At 44.2% G+C, this 25,630-nt stretch overlaps 1 protein-coding gene across 3 annotated transcripts in view; it reads left to right on the top strand.

Annotated features, from left to right (window-relative positions):
* The window catches only part of ELP4 (elongator acetyltransferase complex subunit 4), a 2,241,348-nt gene that overhangs the window by 127,019 nt on the left and 2,088,699 nt on the right, over positions 1-25,630 (top strand). The gene's annotated exons all lie outside the window — the stretch shown is intronic.

The raw sequence follows: 25,630 nt of genomic DNA on the forward strand, positions 1-25,630 counted from the left end.
TGTCTTTGTGTGTGCATGTGTATGTGTATAGCTATAGCTATAACTACACACACACATGATACATACATAACAACACAATAGTGTTTCATTGGTGCATAGAAAAAACAGTGCAGCTGATTGAACTGTGCCATATTTTCTTGAGCAATATTTGGTACAGTGAGGACTGAGAAATAAGACCTTTCCCGATTGTGGTGTAATCCTGGAGTTGGTCGATAGGTATATTTAGTAGGGGAGTTTGAAGGGGTGCAGCCCCCAACATGGTGGAGTGGGAGTTCTTGTCCCTTGGGGAAAAAATATGTTTTCTGGGAGTTTTTTTTTTTTTTTTTTTTGTGTTTTTAGGATCAACCATTTGGGTTTGATCCATTGTGGTTCAGTGCTATGACGTATCATTGAAATGTCATATATACATACGTATATATATATGTGTGTATATATATATATATACTATGTGTGTGTATGTATAATATATATATATATATATATATATATATATATATACACACACACACACACACACACACACACACACACACACACACACACATACATACATAATATATGCACACAAATATATATAATATATATGTTTGTTGTCGTGGCCCATCAGATGCTGCAGAGAGCCTACCATACATACGAGGCTCCTGAATGAAACTCCTTCTATAGCTCTGATCACTGCATGGGAGTCTGTGATATCAATATTTTACTCTCTCAGCATCACTGTCAGCCTTGAATAGTCACAGTTGAGCCCATTGAGGCGTACATCAGTTGGCTGCAGATTACACACACTGGCATGCAGAATACATTTACCACTGGACAGAATACACTCCTTGTGAGCCAAGGTTTCCATGTTTCTGTGGTCTCAGAAGATTTCAGTTCACCTTTTGCACAAATTGCTGGGTCTCATAGTAGCTGTCATCCCTGTGGTGCCACATGAATGTGTTATGGTGGATATTGAGTTCAGCGGTCTCAAATTTATGGTCCTATGTCCCAGCACATTTGGGTTTCTAAGGCATGCAAGGCACACCTTCAGTGATGGATGCTCCTCCCAAACATGATTAAAGGCACTTACTCGTGCTGACTCAGTCAGTGGCAGTCACCAGTGATGCGTCAGCCCTAGAGTGGAGGCTGCATTTCAACAGTCCGACAGTCTAGGAGGTGTCAGAACATCTTCAGGGGCGTAACTGCATCTTGGAGATTAGTGCAGTTCTTCTGATCCTCCAAACAATCCAGGGCTCATTTTCTGGAGTTGTGATTGCTATCCACTATGATAATATGGTAATGGTTTGGTAGGTCATAAACAAAGTGGACCTAGATCTAATCCCTTATGTTGAAAATATTCTGTTAAGTGGCTTTCTGGTAGCCAGCCATATTCTGGGGAGGCAAACTCACTGGTGGGGTAGTTCGGTCACTGTCTGCCGATGCCACATGAATGGTGCCTTCTCTGTTTTTGGTGTCCTTTAATTTTTTCTAGTGATGGCACAAGCCATGCTGTGACTTATTTGCTTCCCACACAACTACAAATGCAGCAGCATCATCTTGTTTGTTCCTCAGCCAGAGAGATGTCCCAGGGATATGCTGGCCCACAAATGCCTCTTTGAACCCCCCCCCCCCCAAGTTCCTTCTTATGGTAAGTTCCATTCAGAAGGCAAACAGCAAAACCAAAGTCATCCTTGTAGCGCTGCATTGGCTTTCACAGATTTGATTTTGCTTATTCTGCCTCAGTTCTGCTGGACTAATTTTCGTTGTGCTCATTCATGACATTTCTGACTCGCCTGTTGGACAAGTCTCATCCATGTATACATTCCTTCTGGTTAATAGTGTGGTTTCTCCAGTTGCATCAGTTGTTAGTAACCCCTCTATATCTTGCAGGATAGTCTCTCATTCCTTCCACAAACTTCCTGGCACTCCTAAGGATTTCAGAGACAAATGGATCCTGTTTTCTACTTGTACCACAATCTGTGGATTGGTCCTTTTCTCAACCTCTGCTTTGTGTGTGCTTAATTATGTTGTGCAAATTTTTGATTCCGGTCTGTTGTTCATCCTTAATAGTGTACCCACCTGCCACACCCAATTTCCAGGAAGGTCGTAACTTCTCTTACATAGATTCATTAAGGGTGTTAAAGCCTTTCTAGAATGTGCATTCTTAGATACTGCACCAAAATGGACTTGTATTTTTTTATTGGAGAAACTGACCTTTCCTCCCCGGACCTACAGTTTCTGCACATCTGCTGCACCTGTCTTGGAATACTGTTACCGATGGCTTTTGCATCATGCTAAAAAGTTTCTGAGATACATGCTTTATTAAATGTCTCTGTATCTGTACTTCATAGGGACAGAAATATCCAATCTCCTGACTTCCCTTCTTACCAGCAGTGGTGACTTCAGACTAACCACAATCCGTGTATCCATTTGCTGGTGTTTTATTAACAGTACTCTAATTGGAAGGAATGTTTCCTTCATTGTGCCATTACATGGATTTGCACCATTTATTAAGAATAATCCATACCTCTTTGAGCAAGGTGGCTGTATGATTTCAGTTCTGTTATTACAAATACAGTCAGCATCTTCCTTCAGCTCTGAAGTCTTATTGAACAAGTGCAGTTACCACACTTTCATCCCTCCCCCCCTCCCATTAAAAAAACATTCTGTATTTTATTTCTGCAGTGGGCATTTGATCAACCTTTAATACATTTGCAGAAGCTGGATTTTCTTTGGGGTCACTATCTGTGGTAGAGGGCACATTCCCATAAGGTGGACCTGGAGGATTTAGCTGGATGATGATCTGCTGTTTACAGAAGACGTGCCTCCTGTTACCTGTTTTGAAAGTTATGTGCTTAGTGTAGAAATAGGTCTGGAAGAGAAGACCCATACTTCTCAGCATACCCTCCCACTTCTTGTCACCTGTGTCATGGGTAGTCTTGAATCTGTTTTCTACATTTTGCTGCTTGGTCTGCTTTAACCACATATCTGTAGGGGGCTGGGCAACAGGTGAATTATGATAAAAAGTGGATGATGTTTGTCAGCCTGAAAGAATGTTACCTGTAAGCAGTTCTAATACTTACTGGCCATTTATTTACAAAGGATGGAACTATTCTAAAAGCTGTGTTGTGGCACACATCTTGTATTTGTCGGAGTTAGTGTGTTTAAATATTCATAAGTATGACACTTTGTTAGAAGACCTTTAATTGACATAAGACAAAAGGAAAGTCAAATCCTGCCCTATCAAATGGAATGCTAATAAAAGCAAATGCAATGACTATGTGGCTACTGAGGAACAGTTTAGAGTGGGATTCCTTAAAGCACCCCAGAGCACTCTTTTATCTTTAAGTTTATTGTCTCTAAGATCGCAGAACAGCATAGCTAAGAGGGAACTTTTTTGCCTAAACTGCTGCTTGTGGCCACTTAATTATTATGCTTCTCCACCCTCTACACCTCTGCATCTGTACTTGTGCTTGGGCATGGATTGCCTGACATCGAAGCTGGTGAAAGCCTGGAGGATCATCCAGTTGTTCCATTGGATTCCTCTGAGGTGAACGCTTTGGAGGCAAGGATGGATCCAGCTTCTCACATGTCCTTGGAGGATCTGCAGATGTCCATTACAGATGTTCACGGGGGAGCCTAGGCTGATTATATCTGAGGAACTGAGGGGTGTTGTGAAGATTCTTGTTCAGAAAGAGAGTCCCACTATGTTGATTTAATGTAGGCAAGGGTCAGAACCTCTTAAGGTCTTTAGGGCTGATGTTCCTTTGAAGAATAATCGGTAAACAAAAGATGCATTTCCCCATCCTCTCAAAGGTCCCCAGTGTGAATGGCAGGATTTTACTTAGGGGTTATTTAATGCACTCAAGGTTTTGAAGCCTCCACCGGGAGTTTCTGTTCCTGCCCTCCCCCTGTCGTCTACTCTTCGTAAGGGGCCTAGGGAGCAGGACTCTTCTAATGGGGAATTGGCCTCTCGTGAAGAGTCCTTGGCTTACTCCTCTCAGATTTATTTTCCATTAGAATGTGGTTCTGAGGAGGACTCCATTAGTCCAGATTCTCCCTTTGAAAAATTTTCTTTTGAGGATACTATCTCTCGTGTGATGGAAGTCTTTAAATGGCACTGTACTTTGGTCTCTGGCATCCAGAAGTAGTACTGTAAACTCTTCCAGATGGAGTCTCCTAAGCACTTTGCTGCCCCTCTGGTCCTGCTTTTTCAACAACTTCTCGGGCTCCTGATTCCCAGCCTGCAGCCCCTAAAAAAACCTGAGAGGTTTTATAAGGTGCCTGATGACTGTTTCTTTATAAATGTCCTGCTGACCCCCTCTGTTGTGTCTGTCTCTTCTGACAAACCTTCCAAACAATTGCCTTCTACTAAATTGCTTCCTTTTGACAAGGGCAGTAGGGCCATGGAGTGTTGGACAAAAAGGTGTGTATTGCTGCTACACTAGACTTTCTAACTATTATCAGACCCTTATGACCAGGTATGTCTTACCTCTTCTTTCTCAGGCCTATCAGGTTATTTCAGACCTTCCTGATTCTAAGTGGAAGGTTTGGGCCTTCTCTTTGTTGTGCTTCCCTTCTCAAGTGGTTTGCCATTCTATTAAATGTAGTTATAATGCAGCTTATGCTTTTCAAAGAGCTGCTGCCTATGGTTCTGTGTTAAAGCATTATTATTGGCTTTACCACCAGCCTTTTACCTGATGATATTAAGGCTAAATTGATGGAGCCTGCTCATGATAATACAAATCTCTTTGGTAGTGCATCTGCTGAGCTTCTTTTCAAGTCCCTGCAGGAAAAGGACAAGGCCTTCCAAGAATTAAAACATTTTTGTTTCCCCTATTCCCAAATTTCAGAGGAATTATCCTTCTCAACCTGCCTTTGTATGTAGATAGTCTCACCCTCCTCCCAAAGGTAAAAAGGGTTCCTAGACCTGTTCCTCTTTCTCTTAAGTTTATTCAGACTCCTACTACTCAGAAGCCTCCTTTTGCAGACAAACCAGGTTCTGTCCATTTCCTTTCCTCCGTCCTAAGTCAGATTCCTTTGTCTCTTCGTCTTTCCCTATCTTTTATTTATTTATTTATTTTACATTTGTTGACTGGGCTAGTCCAACTGGATACATGTCCATTTTCAGTAAAGGCCCGGGGAGAAAAGCTCCAGAAAAAACGTACAAAAAATTTAAAAGTAATATAAGTGTACAAAAGGCATTAACATACAATATTGCAACATTCAGTTAAAGTTTACATAAAAAAAATTGTAAAATTGAATTAAATAGTAAATATGGAAAATAGTACTCAAGACTCATAAGCATTAGTATTTAAGTAAAAAAAATAGATTAGTTTATAGAGTGTATAGAATATAGAGGTTTATAGGTAGGAATATAGTGGTTAATAGAGTGTAACAGTCAGTAAAGGATAACAGTTCGCAATTGGTTACAGATCAGGATTTTTGGGTTCTGCTCATCATCCATCAGGGATACTTCATGATGTGTAAATCCCTTCATACCTTTCTAGGTAATCCTCAACCTCCTCAGGAATAGCTACCCTTTTTTTCCAGATGTACTTCAGGGCCTTTTGTCTCAAGGCACCATCCAAGCAGTTTCTGCTACTCAAAGGGGGGAGTTTTTTTTTCCCAGAATGTTTTTGATTCACAGGAAAGAAGGCACCTGTAGAAACCAATCTGGACCTTTCTTAGCTCAACATTTTTCTGAAAATCTCTTCTTTTCGAATACTGTCCATTCAGACTTTCCTCCTCATCCTCAACATTTCCTTGTCTCTCTGGATCTCAAGGATGACCATCTTCACATCCCTATTTGTCCCCTTTTCAGGAAATATTTGATGTTCTGTAGTCCTATCTCTCCTTCATTCTTACATATGGGTTCGGAGCCGATCCTCGGCTCCGACTCTGCTTATTACAAAGCTCAAAGTCTTTTAGTTGGCTCATGGCAAGGTAGGTATCCCATAGTGCACTAGTAAGAATCCCCAGATCTCGTTTGCTGCATCTACGAGTTCAGAAGTGCATCTTGCTTGGCCGTGGCTAAGTTGCATATTTTTCATTATTATCACAGCTCTTTTTGATATTTCTGCTTATAAGATAGCTTAGTTTACATAGTTTTAGTAGTAGTTTTTCATAGGTAGATAATGGTGTGCTTTTGCTAGTTTTTTCCGTAGTTATTGCTGAGAACTTGTTGGCCATCCTAGGCCTGTTTTTGTTCTCAGAGTGGTATCCTTTCTCTGTGCTAGTTTGACTTAGTTTTCCTATTTTAGCGTAGGTCTGCGTTTGTGTTAGGACCTTGTTTTTTTTCAGTTTTCAATAGAATAGTATATCATGTACAGTGTTGTTTACTATTATTGGCTAGTTTTTTGCCTGCTGTTTAAAGTTACAGTTTGTGGTAGTTTTCTGACTTAGCTTCTTTCCTGTTTCCCAGCAGCTAGGTCCGTTTAAGTTAGAGGACCTAGTCATCTATTTAACTTTTCTGGTGTTTTTTTTTCCTCAACAGGGCTAGGCCCGTTTAAGTTAGAGGACCTAGTCCTCTGTTGTTTTCTCACATGTGTGAGTTATGTTACAGGGTGAGGCTCGTTTTAGTTAGAGGACCTTGTCCTCTCTTCTGTCTTTATAGATGTTCTGTTTGTACTAAGCATGTCGGAGTCCAAATATCATAAACCTTCGGGTTTTAAAAAGTGCCTTAAGTGCTTCCAAAAAATGCCAATTACTGATGGGCATAGTAATTGCGTTTACTGCCTCAGAACTATTCATCTACAGGGAACTTCTTCTTTCTGTCACTCCTTCAGCTCCAGAGTTCTCTAAGAAAGGAAGAACAAATTAATACTGAAAGGTCTCCGTAAGCCTTCTTTCGAGGAAGACTTATCCAGTTCATTATCCTCCAAGTCTCTCTCCTCAAAGAAAGAGAAGGTCAAGTCGGCAAAGAGCCATTCTCCTGCACCGACTGTTTTGTCTGGACCTCCTCAGAAAACATTAAAATTGGATAAGCCTTCTACCTCTTCAGCTCCACTGACCTCTGAGCTGCTCGAGGTTATCAATATTGACACTGCAGTGTCGACCCCAAGTTTTTTGGAGCTGACTACTGACAAAATTGCATCGGAGCGGATCTAAAGAGCTGTTGCCGGTCTCACCAACTTTACGATCTCCCATATTATAGAGATCTAGATTGCCTACCCTGTCATCCAGATCCTCCAAGAGCCTTTCGGAAGAGGATGTAGAGTAGTGCTTCGACTTTTGAAGTCGTCTGCTTTACCAAAATTGTTGCTGGCTCTGACCCAGTCAGTTCTGGAGCTATCTAAGACCATTCTCCCTGTTGCTGTTCCTCCTCTGAGCCGTGTTGGTCCTTTGGAGCCGGAGTTTTCATTGCCACCTGTTGCCGAAACCCTTGGTTCCAGCACCCCTTGTGGCTGTCTCTGAGCAGAGTTCCACTCCGACATCTTCGGCGCCATCCTTGGTATCTAGGAGCCGAAGCTCACCAGTTGGCCCCGACAGGAACGCTTGGACCTGAACCTCCTCGGTGCTCAGCCTACCTCTCGGTGCATCAGCTAGGTTGAGCTTAGACCCTACATCCGTCTCGGAGACTATCGCTTTGGAGCCAAAGACTACCTCCATTTCCTCTGATCTGGGGCTGTCCTCGGAGCCGGAGAGATCTGCATTCGAGATGAGCGTGTTGTCTCAGTCATCAGCTCTGCACAAGGATACTGATACTCTTCCCCCTCAAATACCAACCTCTATCTCAACACCCTCTCTTTCTCTCTCTCTCGATAGCAAAGAACCTGCAGCCTCAGAAGCCCCCATTGGGTGGCCCCCAGTCTTCAGAGATCTCCCCAGAATACCCTTCTGAGGAGCCCCTTCAGAAGAGAGCATGCAAGAGGAAGCATGTGTAGACTCCTCGGATGAGTGTCTCACCTTGGACACTGACCTCGAGGAGTCAGAAGGGTCCCCCAGGTCGTCCTCTGATGATATCTCCTTTGTAGATATCTTAGAGATCTAAAGCAAAGAGGTGGCTAGCCCACTGTCACCCCCTTCTGATGAGGACTCAGTGTACCTGAAGGCTTTCGGGTCTCAACCTTCAGCCTCTTGGGTGTCTCCACCTTTTGATGAGCTCCTGGACCTAGTTACTCGAAAGGTGTGAGAAACTCCTGATGCCGTGGAACCACTCCCCAGAAGACCCAACAAATTCATCTCAGCCCCAAAGAGAAAGAGTTCTTGACCAAAGGTGTGCCTGTAGAAGCCATGGTGTTGGCGGCAGCCACAAATAAGGAACTAGAGGAGATTTCTACATCTGTCCATCTGCCGAACAAGGAGTCTGGAATGATGGATAGTTATGGGAAGAGTATCTTAATCTTCAGCGGTTTTTACTCTCAGATCGCTGAATTACCTCACACATTTCATTAGGCTTCAAAGAGATTTACTAAAGGAGCTAGGAGATGCTCTCCAAGGTACATCAACTGAAGGAGTCCCTGAGAAAGTTGCTTCTCATTTGTCCACCTGAAATTCCATTGTTAACTCCTCCATGAAGCTGATCTCCTATGTAGCAGATGGAGCGAGTAGGGCACCGGGTTCAGGTGTTTCCCTTAGGAGACACTCCTGGATGTGCTTATGCAATTTTGTGGAGCCCTTCAAATCTTCTTTTACCAATGCCCCTTTCGACGGTTCCTCTTTGTTTGGACCAAAGGTAAAAGATACACTCACCAGGTGAAACAGGAAGGGAAACTCTCTGCCATGGGAGTATGTTTTACTGTCCCTTCTAGACCATACCCCAAGGGTCGGAAAGGCAGAAAAATGTGGTTCAAGAAATCCCAGAGATTTTTTCCAGAAGCACAGGGTGATTTCTCCTTCAGAGGCAGGGGAGGAGGAGCTAATGGAAGACATCGCCCTAGAGGCAGGAGGGAGTCCGCAAAACCAGTGTGGCCGCGATTCCTTTCGTGGCTGTCCATGTCAGCGCTCCTGATGTGGGGCCCGGTTGCGCTTCTCTGGAGCCAGTTGGGGGTTGCTTATTTTTGTATCCAGAAGTCTGGCTCAACATCACTCAAGACAAGGGGTACAAATAATAATCACCAGAGGATACTCCATACCCAAGAAGATCCCAAATGGTCCACCCAATCTCAGGGATCAAGCAACCATAGAAGTTCAAAAGTTGCTTTCAAAGAGAGTCATCCAAACCGTCCCCGCAGACCAGATAGGATTCGGAACTTACTCCAGATTCTTTTTAGTGCCAAAATGAACAAGGGACTGGAAGTCCATTTTGGACCTCAACAAACTAAACAAATCAGTAAAGAAGTCCAACTTCCGAATGGTAACCCTGCAGTCTATACTCCCTCTATTAGGGAAAGACAATTGGATGTGCTCCATAGACCTCCAAGATGCGTACTACCTCATCAAAATGGACAGAGCATCGAGGAGTCATCAACGCTTCAAGCTGGGAGCCAGTCATTACGAATTTCGTGCTCTACCCTTTGGTCTCACCACAGTCCCCAGTGTGTTCACCAAATCCATGGCGGTAGTGACAGCTCACTTGCGACGTCGTGGATTCCAAGTCTTTCCGTACCTGGACGTCTGGCTCCTGACCACCACCACCAGGCACCTACTCCTACAAGCCAGGGATTTGACCATCCAGCTCTGTACCCAACTAGGAATTACGATAAATTGGGAAAAGTCTGTCTTGTTGCCCTCTCAGTTTGTGACTTTTATAGGCGCAGAAAAAGACACAGTCGCCATGATGGCTCGTCTTCCTGCAGACAGAATTCAAAACCTCAGACAACAGATATACAGCTTACTTCCTCAACAAAAAGTCAAGACCAAGACAGTGCTGAAACTTTTAGGGACCATGGCTTCTACCATAACTCTAGTTCCACTAGCCAGATTACATATGCGAATTCTTCAATGGCTACTTTTTTCCCCAGTGGTCTCTTCAACAGCTGCCTCTGTCTCATCATATTCTCATAACGGAATCTTGCAAAAAGAACCTTCATTGGTGGATTCAGCCCGATCAACTGATGACAGGAACACCCTTCCTTTCTTGCCAACCCGTTGCTATTGTGACCACGGATTCCTCCCAGATAGGGTGGGGGGGCATTATCTAGGCAGGACTGTTCAAGGCACATGGCAAGGTCAGGGGGCTCACTTGCATATCAATGTCCTAGAAATGAGAGCAGTGCTAGCAGTATTGCAAGCACTTCACAACTTTCTTCCTCTAGGGACGATAGCAATCCAGTCGGACAGTGTGTCAGTGGTATGGTATCTAAACAAGCAAGGAGGAACCAGATCTTACCCCCTTTGTCGAGAGGCTCTTGGTGTTTGGCACTGGGCGATATCTTCCCACCGCTTTCTAGTAGCAACGCATATCCCAGAGACAACCAGTGTGATAGCCGACAAGCTCAGCAGGGCAATCTTGATGCTGCATGAGTGGTGTCTGAATCAGAAAGTAGCAGAACAGATTTTATGCAAATGAGGACAGCCTTGCTGCGATCTGTTTGACAGTCCAATCAATGCCAAATGCAGCAGCTACTTCTCCCTTATCCCCCCTTTGGGGGAGTTACCGAGAGATGCACTTGTTCACAATTGGCCTCCGGGACTTCTTTATGCATTTCCCCCCTTTCCACTCATATCGAAAGTGATCCAGAAAGCAAAGTCCTTGGGAAGCAAAATGATTCTGATCACTCCTTACTGGCCTCGTCAGATTTGGTTCCCGTTTCTCGGGCCTCATCTCCTAGATGATCCATTGACTCTGGACCCAGTTCCAGACCTCTTGACACGTGTCAGGTTCCCATCACCCCTGTCTCCACACCCTCAACTTGACAGTGTGGCTGCTTCACTTCCATCCCTAGTCAGGCTTCATGATTTTTCACCTGCAGTGACCCATATCCTCACGTCTTCCCACAAACCTTCCATGAGGAATTTATACTCTAGCAAATGGAGAAGATTTTCTATCTGGGCAAAAGAGAAAAATGTAGATCCTTACACAGCGTCCATCCCCTTGGTGTTAGAATTCCTAACCAAACTTTTCCATCAGGGATCAGCTGCTGCTACAATTAAAGTTCAACTGGCAGTGATATCCACTTTTCATTTGGGACAACACGAGCCTAATCTAATGGCTCACAGATTGTGTAAAACTTTCCTTAAAGGCACTACCTTACTGAGACCTCCCTTTCAGGAACCTGCATCTCCTTGGCATCTAAATTTCGTTCTGTCCAAACTTACTTCCCTGCCTTTTGAACCCACGCATTCATGTAAACTGAAGTTTCTGTCTTGGAAAACCATTTTTCTAGTAGGTATTTCATCCACTAGAAGGGTGTCAGAGTTGCAAGCACTGTCAGTCAAACCTCCTTACTTGATTTTTCATAGAGACAGAGTTTCCCTTTGTACAAACCCTTCCTTCATCCCCAAAGTTTGCTCTCAGTCTAATTTGAGCCAAACTATTGAACTGCCTGTATTTTTTCCCAGTCATTCAAACAGTGCAGAATATAAATTTCATCAACTTGATGTTCACAGACCGTTACGGTTCTACCTACATAGAAGTTAGGAATTTAGAAAATCAGACCAATTATTCATATCCTTTTCTGAAACCAGGATAGGTTTGCCAGTCTCTAAAGTAACTCTATCTAATTGGATTTCCAACTGTATCTCTTATCTACTCTTTCAATGGAAAGAACCTTCCATTTAAAATTAAGGCTCATTCCACAAGATCCCTATCCACATCTGCTGCCTTTCAAGCCGGAGTTCCAATTGACAGTATTTGTGCAGCAGCAACTTGGGCTACCCCTCATACCTTTATTACTCATTACAAATTGGATTTGACCTCAAGGGGTAGAGCCTCCTTTGGTTCCATGGTTTTTAGGAGTCTATTCCTGTGAGCCACCCGAGAAAATTGTGCTAGGGACGCTGTCCCATATGTAAGAATGAAGGAGAGATAGGACTACAGAGCATAAAGAATTTATGTACTCACCATAATGTTCCATGTTTGTAGTCCATCTCACCCTTCATTCTTAAGAACCCACCCACCTACCCATGTCCATGTATCTTTGGGGGACCTGGAGACAGGATAGTATTGTTTTTGGTAGGGTGGAGACCTTTCATCTTTGTTGTTCCTTGTGGATAACCTTTCTATCACTTTTATAGTCAAAAGCAAACAAGATCTGGGGATTCTTACTAGTGCACTATGGGATACCTACCTTGCCATGAGCCAAATAAGAGATTTTGAGCTTTGTAATCGGCCGAGTCAGAGCCGAGGATTGGCTCCAAACCCATGTGTAAGAATGAAGGGCGAGATGGACTACAAACATATTTTCAGTTCTCTACTTTGCCCTTCAGCCTTTCTGCTACCCCAAGGGTCTTCACCAAATGCTTCGTGACTGTGATTGCTTTTTGCAGAATGAAGATGATACAAAGCATTCCTTACCTTAGCGACCTGCTCATTTAAGCTTCCTCCCCAGAAGCCTTAATTCATCGCCTCCACTATGTTTTTTGCCTCTTGCAAAACATAGGGCTTATGATAAATTTCCAGAAGTTTTTCTGACTCCTTTTCAGGATCACATTTTTCTTAGGCTCCAAACCATTCCTATGCTTGCTTCCCTGCCATCACAAAAAGCTGTGGCTCTAATTGCCTTTTTTTTCAAATCCATTCTTCCTTAGGTCTCAGTTACAGCCAGGGAATTTTCTAAGGGCTCTAGGTTACATGGTTTCCACAATCCCTGTTTCCTCTAGCCAGGATCCATATGAGAAAGCTACAGTAGTTCCTAAAGTCACTGGCTTCAACATGGTCATCCTTTAAACTTTCTAGTTTCTCTCTTTTCCATGCCTCAAACTGGAGCTTCAGTGGTGGATTCATCAGCTGTCAACCCAGGGCTTCCTTTTCAGCCCCCAGTCCTGTCCCGGGGAGTTTTTTTCTGATGCCTCAGACACAGGGTGGGGTGCTTCATATGGCCCTCTAAAGGTTCAGGGTCTTTGGCCCATTCCATATTCCAAGTCATGTCAACATCAAGGTGATGAGAGTACTCCTTCTTGCTCTTCAAGCCTTCCATTCTCTTTTTCTTCCAGGACTTCTCAATCTTTACAGACAATACCACATAGATATGGTACACCAAGTAACAAGGGGGGACTTGGTCTTAACTCCAGTGCAGACCAACTCTTCAGGTTTGGGATCTGACTGTCCAGTATCGGGTGACTCTTCAGGCTGTTTATATTCCTTCAGACCATAGCATTGTGGCAGATTCACTGAGCAGGTTCATAACACAGACCCACGAGTGGATGCTTCACAGAGATTTATTTTTAGACATATCTACCAGTGGAGTACTCCTTGGGTAGATCTTTTTGCCCCCCCCCCCCCCCCCGTGAACTGACAACTTCTCTTGCACCAGAATCCAAAGCCTTCTGAAATGGAATGTGGACACCCTGTCTTTTTTTTCTTGGAAGGAGATGTTTCTCTGTCTTTCCTTTCCTTCCTCTCATGCCGAGAGTCATGCTCAAGATAGAACAGGATTCCCCTCAAGTCTTGTTGGTGACTCCCTTTTGGCCCAGATAGCATTATTCCCTCTTCTGCATCTAACTAAGGGCAATCACTGTATGTTATCTCACAGGATGGACCTACTCACACAAGACAAGGTCTCTCATCCATCCTCACTCATCCACTCTTCAACTGACACTGTAGGTGATAAGGTTTTGATCCCTTTTAGGCACCTTTTTTTCTGAGGACATGCTTCAGGTTCTGCAAGAGACCAGGAAACCCACTACCAGGCAATCTTGCATGTCCAAAGGGAAGAAATTTTGGTCTGGTGCCTTGCTTATAACTGGGATCCACTTTCTGTGGAGGTTCTTTTGGTTTTCTCTTTGTGTTAATTGCTCCATGCTGGGTTGGTGTACTCTCGAGTTAAAGTTCACCTTTCATCTTTTTTTCTGCTTGTCTGCCATGAATTCCTCCTTTGGCCTCTAGGTTTGAGAGCAAACAATTTCTTAAATGCATCCTTCATATTAGGCCTCCCAGGAAGCCTATTCCTCCTTCCTGGGATCTTAATTTTGTTCTTGAAGAATTGACTCAGGGTCCTTTTAAGCCTGCAGCTTCAGCTCCCTTTCAGCATTGTACATGGAAGCCTCTTCTTCCTTTGACCTTTACTTCATCTAGGACGACGTCTGAGCTTCTGGCCCTTATGGCTCTCTCTCCTTTTTTAGTTTTTCTCAGGAACATGGGTGTCTCTTCATACTAATCCTCTTTTTATGCCCAAGGTGGTTAATGAATTGTCTTAGTCTATTAATTTGCCCACTTTTTTCCTTTCTCCAAGTCTGCCATTGAGAAGGTTCTTCACACCTTGAAATTGTATAGACAGCTCATATATCAGTTGGATAAGACTTAGGCCATTCGCAAGTATGGGCAACATTTTCTTCATGCATCTCTAAGGCCATGTCGTTTTGTTTCCCCAGTCATAGGGAAAAACCTTTCTACTTTTGTAAAGGCTCATTTTACTAGGGCTGTGACTTCCTTTGGTGGGTTTTCAAAGGATTGGATACCAGTTACATCATTGAAGTTGCTACTTGAACTTCTATCCATACCTTCACTAAACATTACAACATAGATGTGGTTTCCAGGGCTAGAGCTGACTTTGCTAGGGCTGTCCATCATGGGTATCTTGAGGGCACTGCCAGGCCTTTCTCCTCCCAAGTTTCCTCTTGAACTTTTGTATTATCACTTTAGTAAAGAATACTGCAACAGTAATATGTAAGGGCATGGTACTGTTATATATAATCTTACTATAGCAGTAGATATCCTGCCCTTCACTGTTGCAGCACTCACTCCCTCCCTCCTCCGCCTTTTTCTCGACTCATTTTTTTCTTTCTGGATACACACGTTCCTCCTTTCCTCCTTGGACTGTTCCTCCTGGGTTGTTCAGTTCTGATGTATGTACATTCATACGTCACCTTTATGTCCAATGCTATGAGCAGGGAGCATACATGTGGCATAGTACATACTTGAAAAGCCTAAGGCTTTGGTATACTGGCTGGACATTGGGCTAATTTTGGCAGGGATCCCTTTAGTAGAGAATACTGCATCTGTGAAGGAAAGGGCATTTACTATTACGGTAAGACTTTTCTTTGTATACTCGTTGTAGTGTGATCTTGCTTAAGATGTCTGAAAACTCTCTGGGTTTAAAAAGTGTGGATCATGCATGTAATCTGTGTGTATATTGTCTTGGCCCCTCCCACCTGGATGCATACTTTTCAGTCTTTGAGGTTTTTGTCTCGAGAGTAGTTGTGGAGAGATGAAACAAGCTCATCTTAAAGGGTCTCATCTAACGATCTCCTGGTGTGATTGCTTCGACACCTGCGAAGATGGGCTTCATCTCCTCTCTCTGCCTCTTCCTCATTCAAGACTAAGACTAGTTCAAAACATTCAGACTACAAGAAGGACTTCCTTACTCCTCCAGACCTTCATTGGCTTTGTCACTGAGGTCAGTTAGATCCTCCAGAAGTTTCACCGAAGCTGATGTGGATAGAATGGTGAGGAATTTCCTATGGACCCAGGCTGAACTGGTGGTACTCCCAGTTGCTGCTAAATAAGGTAGAGATGCTTCTCCCGATCACAAGATTACAACTCCTCCTCTGATCTGGCCCCTTGGACCAGGCTCCCTGGATCTGACTCAGTCCCAGAGTAGATGTATGTCTGAGAGTTAACGTTTTCTTGACTCCAGTCAGTTCTCTGTCGAGGTTGGAGCCGTCTCACTCCTGAATCCATAACATCCACATCAACTCCTGCAGGTTGGGATCGGATCCAAGTTCCTCGGATCCTTTCCTTCCTTTAAGGGCCTCTGAGCTTGACAGCTTGGCTCTGGTGGCTGCCAAGAATACTAGCCAGACGGCCTCCAGGGTCAAGCTTCCTCCTAGGATTTTGGGCCAGAAGGACAGGCTCCCCAGAGCATTTGAAAGTTCAGTGTTCGAAGCATTTGAGAGAGTACTCTCTCAAATGAGGGATAGAGCTTCTCTTCTTTAGTCGCATCCATCCATCTCCCATAGGATCTCCCAGGGTTCACAGCCTGCTATTCTTGTCCCATCAGCAGTAGCCAGTTATTGAGTGCCTTGATCCTGTTATACATTGTGAAACGATATACATCTGAGGCCTCTCCTGAGCAACCCACAGAAGAGGTTCCTGGAAAGTATAAGTGTAAGAGGAGAATGGGATTCCCCGGAAGAATCCCTCACCACAGATGCTGATTTTGATGAAGATGATTCCCCCAGATCCACCTTGAGGATGTCTCATTGAGAGAGCTCCTTGAACAACTTAGACAGAAAGGGGGTTGGTCTTAACAAACCCCTTCTGAAGAATTGGATTTCCTCAAGGCTTTTGATTCTGGTCCATATGTGGTGAGAAAGGACATGCAGGTGGTTGGTGTGATGGAGCAAGATGCAGAGGACAGGAAGAAATGGAAACGGATGATCCGCTGTGGCAACGCCTAATGGGAGCAACCGAAAGAAGAAGGTACTTGGCTGCTATCTTCCTGCATATGAGGTGAGGACCTTATCTCATCCTGGATGTAGAAGGAACCTGACAGAGTTGAAACCATCCCAAAGTGCCAGACCAACTTAGTTGCTACAAAAGATCGTTTGCACTGGAGCAAGAGTGTGGCAGTTGATGTTCTTCGTGTTTCACTGTCGCAGTCATTACACTTGCGTTATCTGCCTGCAGGTAGTCCTCAGTTGGCCTGAATACCAGAGAACCTAGTATTTCTGCATCAGATGCTGTCACTCCAGGACTGTCGTCAGGGGTATAAAAACAGGCAGCCGATGCCATTACATCAGTCTTTCTTGCCAAGGAGCCTGAAGCAGAAGCAGTTTGCAGGTGCCGGTCAGCCGCTACCTGAATTTTCGTGTATGAATTGAATAATCTTGAAGGCTTCTAAAGCTAAGTACCCCATTGGGGATCCTTTTTTCTTGCTCTAAGCGATGTCAGAAAAAGTTAACAATTATTTTGCCTGTGGAAAGCAAATACCTCAGAGATTTTCATTCTTACTGCATCACCTGTTTAGGCCCAGACACGACATACCTCGCTGTCAGTTTTGTGCCTTGTTTAACACCTGAACCATTCGTCATCGGGCTCTCTTTGTCACTAAATTCTTTCTCTCTCCGTATTCTGAAATGGCTTTAGTAAGCCATCCGACTACCGATATTACGAAAAAAAATGTAAGGATAGACAGAGACAGACCGCATAGGTCCAAAGCTGCCGACTATGCTTCCGTTAAGCTAGTCACCAGTCCGCCGGTACTCAGTGAGTCGGTTTTGCAGCCCCTGATGCCCACTTCAGTGGATTCGCAGGCCTCTACTGAGACCCATTCAGAGTCTGGTATGCCGCAGGACTCTTCTTCGACTATGGAACCTGTGGATGTCTCTACCTTGGATGGGTCCAGAGCCGCTGTGCAGGCACCGGCTTCTGGGGCAGTTCTTTGCTCAATCAGTGTTCAGCTCAAACCGACTACTACTTTATCTAAAACTACAGAGTTTCTTAAGCCCAGAATGCGTACTACGTCTAGAAAACAGACGACCAAAGCACATGCACCTGTTCCCATGACACAAAAGAAATGCTCAGAATGGCTGAAGACTTTATTACGCTGATTAGGGGAAGTCAGCTTTCCCCTGCTAAGAGAAAAAGAGACCAGTCCCCTACAGCTTCTACAGACCAGGAGTCCGATGGCTCTGAGGTTTCTGATTATGAAGACATGCCCTTATCTGCTTATGAGGATTCAGATGCAGAGGAATCCATTCCCTCTGCCTCCCCTCCAGAAGATTTTTCTTTTGGTGAAACATTGCTTACCTTAAGAGAGCATCTCCACTGGGAATGCCAAGACTATCCTCAGTCCATAAAGAGACTCAGAGAGTTCCTAGAGTTGCCTCATCACAGGCCTTTAGCAATTCCCCCTTTCCTGGATGATGATGTTGATGTTTTTATGGAATCCAATCTTACTCCTGACACTTTACCTCCTGCTCCTAAAAAACCAGACCGGTACTACAGAGTACCTGACACTCACAAATTTATTTTCAAGAATCCTACTGCTGACCCAGATTTAAGTTCCCGGGAGCCTAAAGGTATCAAGGCAACTACAGCCAAGAATCCCACCCGTTTGGACAGGGATTCCAGAGCCTTGGACAGATGGGGTAAAAAGGTATATACCTCTACAACTCTGGCTGTTAGGGCATTGAATTGTCACTTTCACATGCTGAAGTACCAGCAACATATTATGGAACTTATTAAACAAAAAGTGGCAACCTTTACAGACTGTGCAGAAAATTAAGATTTGCAGGAGCTTATGCACTCTGTAAGCCAGGTCAGCAAGCATACTTTGCAGTGTGGCTTTGATACCCTAGAAGCATCTTGCCAGGCAGCAGTCACTGGCTCTGTACTGAGAAGACATGCTTTGGTCAAGGAGCAGACCTTGCCAGACCATGTCAAATCTAAGTTACTAGACGCTCCTCTAAACAGGGACAGTTGCTTTGGCACCAAAGCAGAAGAGGCTCTCAAAAAGATGGAAGAAAAAGCTAAGTCTATGCAGACTGTTAAAGAATTCTTACAAGTGCAACCCCCTAGATTCAGTAGGTATTGCCCTTCCAAACACTGGTCCTTTCCAGCCCCCGCCAGGCCTTCTCAAACCAGACCCAGGGGGGAACAGACCACCCAGACTACAGTCTCAGGGTATACAGAGATCTAAGCAATGGAGTGCCCCCACCCCTAAAACAGGGAGTGGCAAGCCACCTCCTTATAGAAAAAACTCGCAATGAATTTTTACTGCACTCCCCAGCCCTGCTCAGTTGGTTGTAACCCAGGGAGGAAAACTTGCCCTTCATGCAAGAAACTGGATGTCCATCACACAGGACCGATGGCTCCGCAATATTGTATCCCAGGGGTACAAATTTTATTTCCACTAACTGCCAACCCCAAGCACGTTTCCAGACCTTCCTCCAAACCAGTGGGCAGAGGCTCAAAGCCAAGTACTTTCCCTGCTCAATATCCGAGCTATTCAGCTGGTTCCAGTAGAACAGAGGGGTCAATGATTATAGTCCAGACTCTTCCTGGTAACCAGGAAAGAGGGCTCTTGGCATCCAATCCTGGATATTTCTATTCTCAGCACCTTCCTGGTGGTACCAAAATTCAAAATGCTTACCCTGCAACAGCTTCTTCCTATGCTAGCCAAGGATGCCTGGTTAGTCACACTAGACTTAAAATAAGTCTATCTGCACATCCCCATAAGGAAGTTGTGCAAGAAGTATCTAAGTTTCAGGGCAGGATCTATGCATTATCAGTTCTCTGCACTTCCCTTTGGCTTATCTACTGCGCCCAGAGTATTCACAAAATACCTGGCTCCAGTCATTGCATACTGCGGGCATAGAAAAATCCAAATTTATCCGTACTTGGATGACTGCCTGATTCAGGCAGACAGTCAGGAATTGCTGTTGCAGCACCTGGCATTTGTGAAAAACTTTCTCACTTCCTTGGGGTACACCATCAATGAAAAGAAATCAAAAGTGGTACCCAGTCAAAAGATTGTATTCCTGGGAGCAAGCTTGGACACAACATCCCAGATGGCATTCCTCACTTCAGAAAAGCAAGTCTGTCTGACAACCTACTTCAAACAAATGGCCACCAGAACCCAGCTATTCGCAAGAAAAATACTGCAGGCCCTAGGGTTCATGGCCACATGTATACTGCTAATTCCATATGCAAGACTGCATATGAGGAAACTTCAATGGTACTTAAAAAGTCTTTGGTGCCAACATTCTCAGGACTTGGGAACAGTCATTCCTATCATACCCTCTCTAAGGACAGAGTTCCTTTGGTGGGCAGAAGCATGCAACCACAACAAGGGACTGCCTTTTACTCAACCCCACGCCACCCAGACCCTAACCACAGATGCATCAGACTATGCCTGGGGAGCACACATGGAAGGCAGATGCATTCAGGGCCACTGGATCCCAAGTCAAATTCATCTGCACATCAACAAAACAGAGATGCTAGCTGTGCATAACACCCTGACAACTTTCAGATCCCTACTGCTTCCAGGGCAACTGCTAATAAAAACAGACAACACCACATCAACAAGCAGGGGAAACCCACTCATACCCATTCTGCAGGTTAGCCATGGCCCTGTGGAACACAGCCTTGGGCATGCATGTCCATCTGCAAGCTCAGTTCCTGCCAGGCAAACAAAACTCACTGGCAAATGACCTAAGCATAAATCTACCCACACGAGTAGCAATTGGAGCCCAGCACCTTCAACCTTCTGATTCAGAAATGGGGGATCCCAGAGGTGGATCTGTTTGCCTCCCCCTTCAACCACCAGCTCAGCAAATGTTACACCAGGAATCCTCACAGCAGGGCCTGGAAAGTGGATGCCCTATCTTTTCAGTGGGTCAGTCTCTCAATCTATGCCTTTCCCCCTCTGCCCCTTCTCTCCCGAGTATTACTCAAGATAAGACAACATAAACCAAGGACAATTCTGATTGCCCCAGACTGGCCACGCCAGCACTGGTACCCACTCCTGCGCAGCCTGTCACCGGTGCCACCTACACCAGAACCCAACCCTGCTCTCTCAGCAGGAGGGACGGATTTTGCACCCGCAATTGCAAACCCTAAATCTTGCAGCCTGGCTTATTACCTGAATTATCTCCCTGCAACCCTAAGCAAGTAGGTGCTGGATGTCATTCTCAAGGCCAGAAGACCCAGTACAAGAAAATCCTACGCTGATAAGTGGAAAAGGTTCTGCTCCTAGATTCAGTCTAAAGGAGAGGACACAACAATGCCCTCTCTGCCTCTAATCCTGGATTACTTAGCAGATCTTCTCCACAAAAGCCTGTCCTTCTCCTCCATTAAGATACATGCCTCAGCCATTTCAGCTCAATTCAACACCGAGCCACATCTCTTCTCACACCCTCTTATCAAACCGTTCCTGAGAGGGGCAAACAACTTAAGGCCGCAAAGGAGAGCACCCACCCCTGCTTGGGACCTTAACTTTGTACGGGAAAAAGCTCACGCTTCCCCCCTTTGAACCTGCAGAGTTAAAATTCCTCTCTTGGAAAACAGCCCTGTTTCTGGCCATCACTTCAGCTAGAAGAGTTTCTGAGCTACAAGCACTCATGGCCATGGAACCCTTCATTATTTTCCATGCTGACAGGGTTTCCCTCAGGACTAAACCTTCCTTTATGCCTAAAGTGGTGTCCAGTGTGGCTCTCAACCAATCCATCCATTTGCCTACATTCTTCCCTAATCGACAAAATAAAGGGGAAAGGATCCTGCACTCCTTGGATGTGCACAGACAGCTCAGATTCTACCTTGATAGGACTAAGCCCTTCAGAAAATCTGACCAGTTGCTAGTCAGCTTTGTAACAGGGGCAGAGGGGCAAGGCCATTTCAAAACAATTTCCAAATGGATAGCACACTGCATCCATTTCTGCTACAAGCACCATGGGAAATCAACCCCTCAGGGGGTCAGAACACATTCCACTAGGGCAATGTCTACCTCTACAACATTTCTCACTGGAGTCCCTACCAGGTACATCCTGGAACCTACTACCTGGAGTTCTGTACACACTTTCACCACGCATTGCCACCTGCCTATCTTTTCCAAATTCAGGGCAGGTTTTGCAGCAGCAGTACTGCAAGGCATACTAGCTAGCCCTAACTCTTCTTGACTGCCTCCGCCCTTCTTCAGCTTTGGGAATCCACCCAAGTGTGATGACTGCAACAGTGAAACACGAAGAACATAGTACAGTTGTGTAGACTTACCATAAATGTAGATGTTCAAGTGTATTCACTGTTGCAGTCCTGGTTTCCCTCCTTCCAGCCCCCTGGTTTCTCTCTCTCTTCTCTATGGCTATTACTCACCCCTTTCAGGGGAAGAATTATTGGTATTTACGGACCTTCATCTGGAATGAATATGTCATTGCAGTGCTAAGATGCCTAGAGTATTCTGTGAGCAGAAATAAAGTCCAGTAGTACCCTCTACCCTCTCAAGCTTTCTGGGTTCTGGGTGTGATACTGAAGCCAGCCCCAGATGGCCTTTTAACCGGGACAAACAAAGAGTCTGTCACTTTACTTCCATCAACTATCGTATTCTGGTGCTTCCCAGTATAACAATGGTGCCACAAATGTACAATGCACATTCAAACAATGTACCTTGCAATCCATTCAAATTCTTTGTGGTAGGATGGAATTCTTGTGGTGGGCTCAGGAATGTCACCTAATCAAGGGAGATCTCTGACCTGGTCAGACAGACACCGGACACTGCAGCAGCTGCTCATCTAAATGGGTCAGGATGGATACACAGATGGTGAGGGACTGCCTTCAGTTGCCATCTAGACAAGAAGCAGAATGAGAATCAACATGTCCAGATATGCGCATGTCCAGTTGCATTGATGGCTTTCAAGAGGGCAGGCTCATGTTGAGTTAGACAACACAGGGCAGGCACAACACATCAATGTGCAGGGGGAACACACAAGAGACGCATAAACAGGCAAGCAATGAGCAAGCAATGATCTTTATTAAGGACTATCTTAACCTGCAAGCAACTCTTCAGAGCAAGGTTTCTGCAGGGAGCAGCAGATGTAACAAACGATGAAATCAGCATTCCCCCACGAGATAATGTGTGGATCTTCATGTATTCATGGATTGAGAAGGTGACTGGGGAATGTCAGAACAGAACTGTGACACTTCCACAACTCCACACCCAGCTGCCAAAGTATTGCACAAGAGGGTTTCACACCACTTGCAAAGTGGTGGATGCTCTGTCTTTCAGTTGGCTTGGAATTCTCTCACCCTCTAAAACACCTCTCCTCTTCTTCTTCCCTCAATATTATTAAGGTTAAGCAGAACAGGCCACACCAATTTTGATAGCTCATTAATATAGCTCCGGCAGGGCCCTGACCACACCCACTTCTACAGTCTTGTAAAAGCCTCCATGGGCCTTTACCTCTGATTCCTCATCTGTTCTCTCAAGAGGGCTCATCTGCTCAATGTGTCGCTTCAATCTCTTCATCCTCACAGCTGGCATATTGTTGGAAAAACTTACAGCTACTGCTTTGAGCCTGCAGCTACTGCTGAATTGAAATTTTCTGGTGGCTATTTTTCTTGCAAGAAGGGTGTCACGGTGTCTGAGCCCGCTTATGGGGCAGTAGAGAGTTTTGATTTTTCCATAAGGACAGGGGTAATAAATTCACATTACTAATCCTTCCTTTAAGGTGGTTTCTAGTGTGGCTTTAAAGCTTTAAGCCAAACTATTCATTTGCCCTACGTTTTTTGCAGATCCTCAAAAGGGAAAAAGATTTGCACACTTTAAGATGTACACAGGCATTTGCGTTTATTATTTGAGCAGGACTAGAATTTTAGCTTTTACTGGTGGTCTTTTCCCCACCATAACGTAGCTCCCTATTTGGGGGCTCCTGACATTTGGGGCAAGAAAAACTGATGTAATGGCATTGGCTACCTGTTTTTATACCCCTGATGACCTGACGTCAATCCTGGAGCGACAGCATCTGCCGCAGAAATACTAAGTCTCTGGTATATCGGGCCGACTGAGGGCTAACTGCAGGCAGATAACCCAAGTGTGATGACTGCAACAGTGAATACACTCTAATATCTACATTTATGGTAAGTGTACACAATTGTACTATTCCATGGTTGTGGCTGCAGCCACCAAAAAGGAGCTAGCTGAGGAATGCTTCTGTGTCCACCCACCAAACCGAGAATCTTGCACTCTGGGCAGGTTTAGGAAGTGAGTCAACTCCTCATCTACTTTTTTTGATGAGAGCACTTAACTTTGTGGGACACTTCACCAGTTTTTTCAGAGAGATTTGGTCAAGGAGGTCTCTACCTCTCTTTAAGAGACCTTGTCTGCAGATCAGAAAAAGACTCTTGATTCTCAGTTGACAGCCCCCAAATCCCTTGTGTGTGTGTGTGTGTGTGTGTGTGTGTGTGTGTGTGTGTGTGTGTGTGTGTATAGATACGAGTAGCTCTAGATACTAGTAGATCTAGATGTATGGATATAGATGCATGGATATGTAATGCATTGTGTATGTATGTGTATATAGGTTTACAATCACATAGTCAATCGCACTGTGTGCGATTAATGTATGTGCATAAATCAGGTAGCAGAACCAGTTGTGCGAGTACTATATTGTCGAACGTTACAATACTGAACAGCCGCTATAGCAAGGTTTGACAGTGTAGTGCAGATCACACTATAGAGGGGATTGGGAAATGTACTCTTTCCTCAGTGTAGTGCGATCTTGGAGTTTGTATATATAAGTAGGGGTATGTGTGGGGTGCAGGGGGGCTTGCCCCCTGAAAAACATGTTAAAATATGTTTAGCAGCAATGAGCATTTCAATGAAGTTGAAATGTTCAACATTCAACTTCACTGAAATGCTCAGTTCGGCATTTACTGTGGTCAGTGGTGTGATTTCCAAACATTTTCTTTGGATATCTGCACTTTCGGCCACAGTAGTGTCGAACATGTGATAGTAAACCATATGTAATACATATACACACATGCATAAAATATATATATATATATACATATATATATATATATATACATATATGTGTGAGCCAGCTGTTGAAATTGTGAAATTAAAAAGGCTGACACTGTTCCTAAGATCTGTTAAAAATCTATCCATTTCTACAAAGAGCCTTGCCAAATGAATAAAAATGTCTTCTGTATATTGCTTATATAATGTAGTCTTTGCAAACCCCTCTAGCTGGACTAAAACATCTGTTTCCCATGTGCTCAAAACTAAATTGGTGAACACTGAGGCTAATTTAGCCCCCATTGCTACACCTCTCTTTTGTTCATAAATGGTATTATTGAACGTAAAAAAAGTTGTTCAAAAAGACCAACTCAACAAGATAAATGGTCTGTATTTTTGAAGAAGGAACATCTGTGTATTTGCCCAAATATTGTCTAAGTTGATCCCTACCTGATGTGATGCTAGTATACGAAGACTCAACATCTAATGTGCACAATATTTTATTAGTGGCTAGCTGATATTTAGAAAGTTCATTGAGAAAAATCCTTTTCCTTGAGAAAAATCCGTAAAAGCAACTTAGTAATCCTAGCAAACCTTGTAATAGTTAGGAACCATTCCAAAACAAGCTAGATTTTATTAAGCCATAGTTTAGCAAAGCTCAGTGCCCCTCCCAACCACAGGTTCACAGCAACCTATGCAGAATTTTTCGCAGACACCATGTACAACCATTTAAATGGCTGTATAGAGGCTGCTGTAACTACCAGAAGTAAGGTCAAAGCAAACTATAAAAACAAACCACATTGGTGTAATCCTAACCCTAATACAGTATATAACAAAAGGAAAAAGTTGCAGATAATATCAGGAAGAGCAATGATAGGAGCTGTGTGTTGCATTGGTTCTACTTTTAAATCTCAAAAGACTGACTTTCAGTATCTTGAGACTTAAACACAGAACACCCACTATACTGAAATATTAGAAAACCGAATGTCACTGTACCGCAAATTCATAATACTGAATTGTCAGTAAGCGACGTTCAGGTTTTTAATATACCCTCCACCACAACATCACAAACACCACCTCCCCCTAAACCTTCACTAAGACACTAAACACACACACCAACAAAATCTATGCATAATCAGGGGGGCAAGCCACCTGCA

This window comes from Protopterus annectens, chromosome 17.part0, assembly GCF_019279795.1.
Source record: "Protopterus annectens isolate FY-2018-M chromosome 17.part0, PAN1.0, whole genome shotgun sequence".
Classification (NCBI taxonomy): domain Eukaryota; kingdom Metazoa; phylum Chordata; order Ceratodontiformes; family Protopteridae; genus Protopterus; species Protopterus annectens.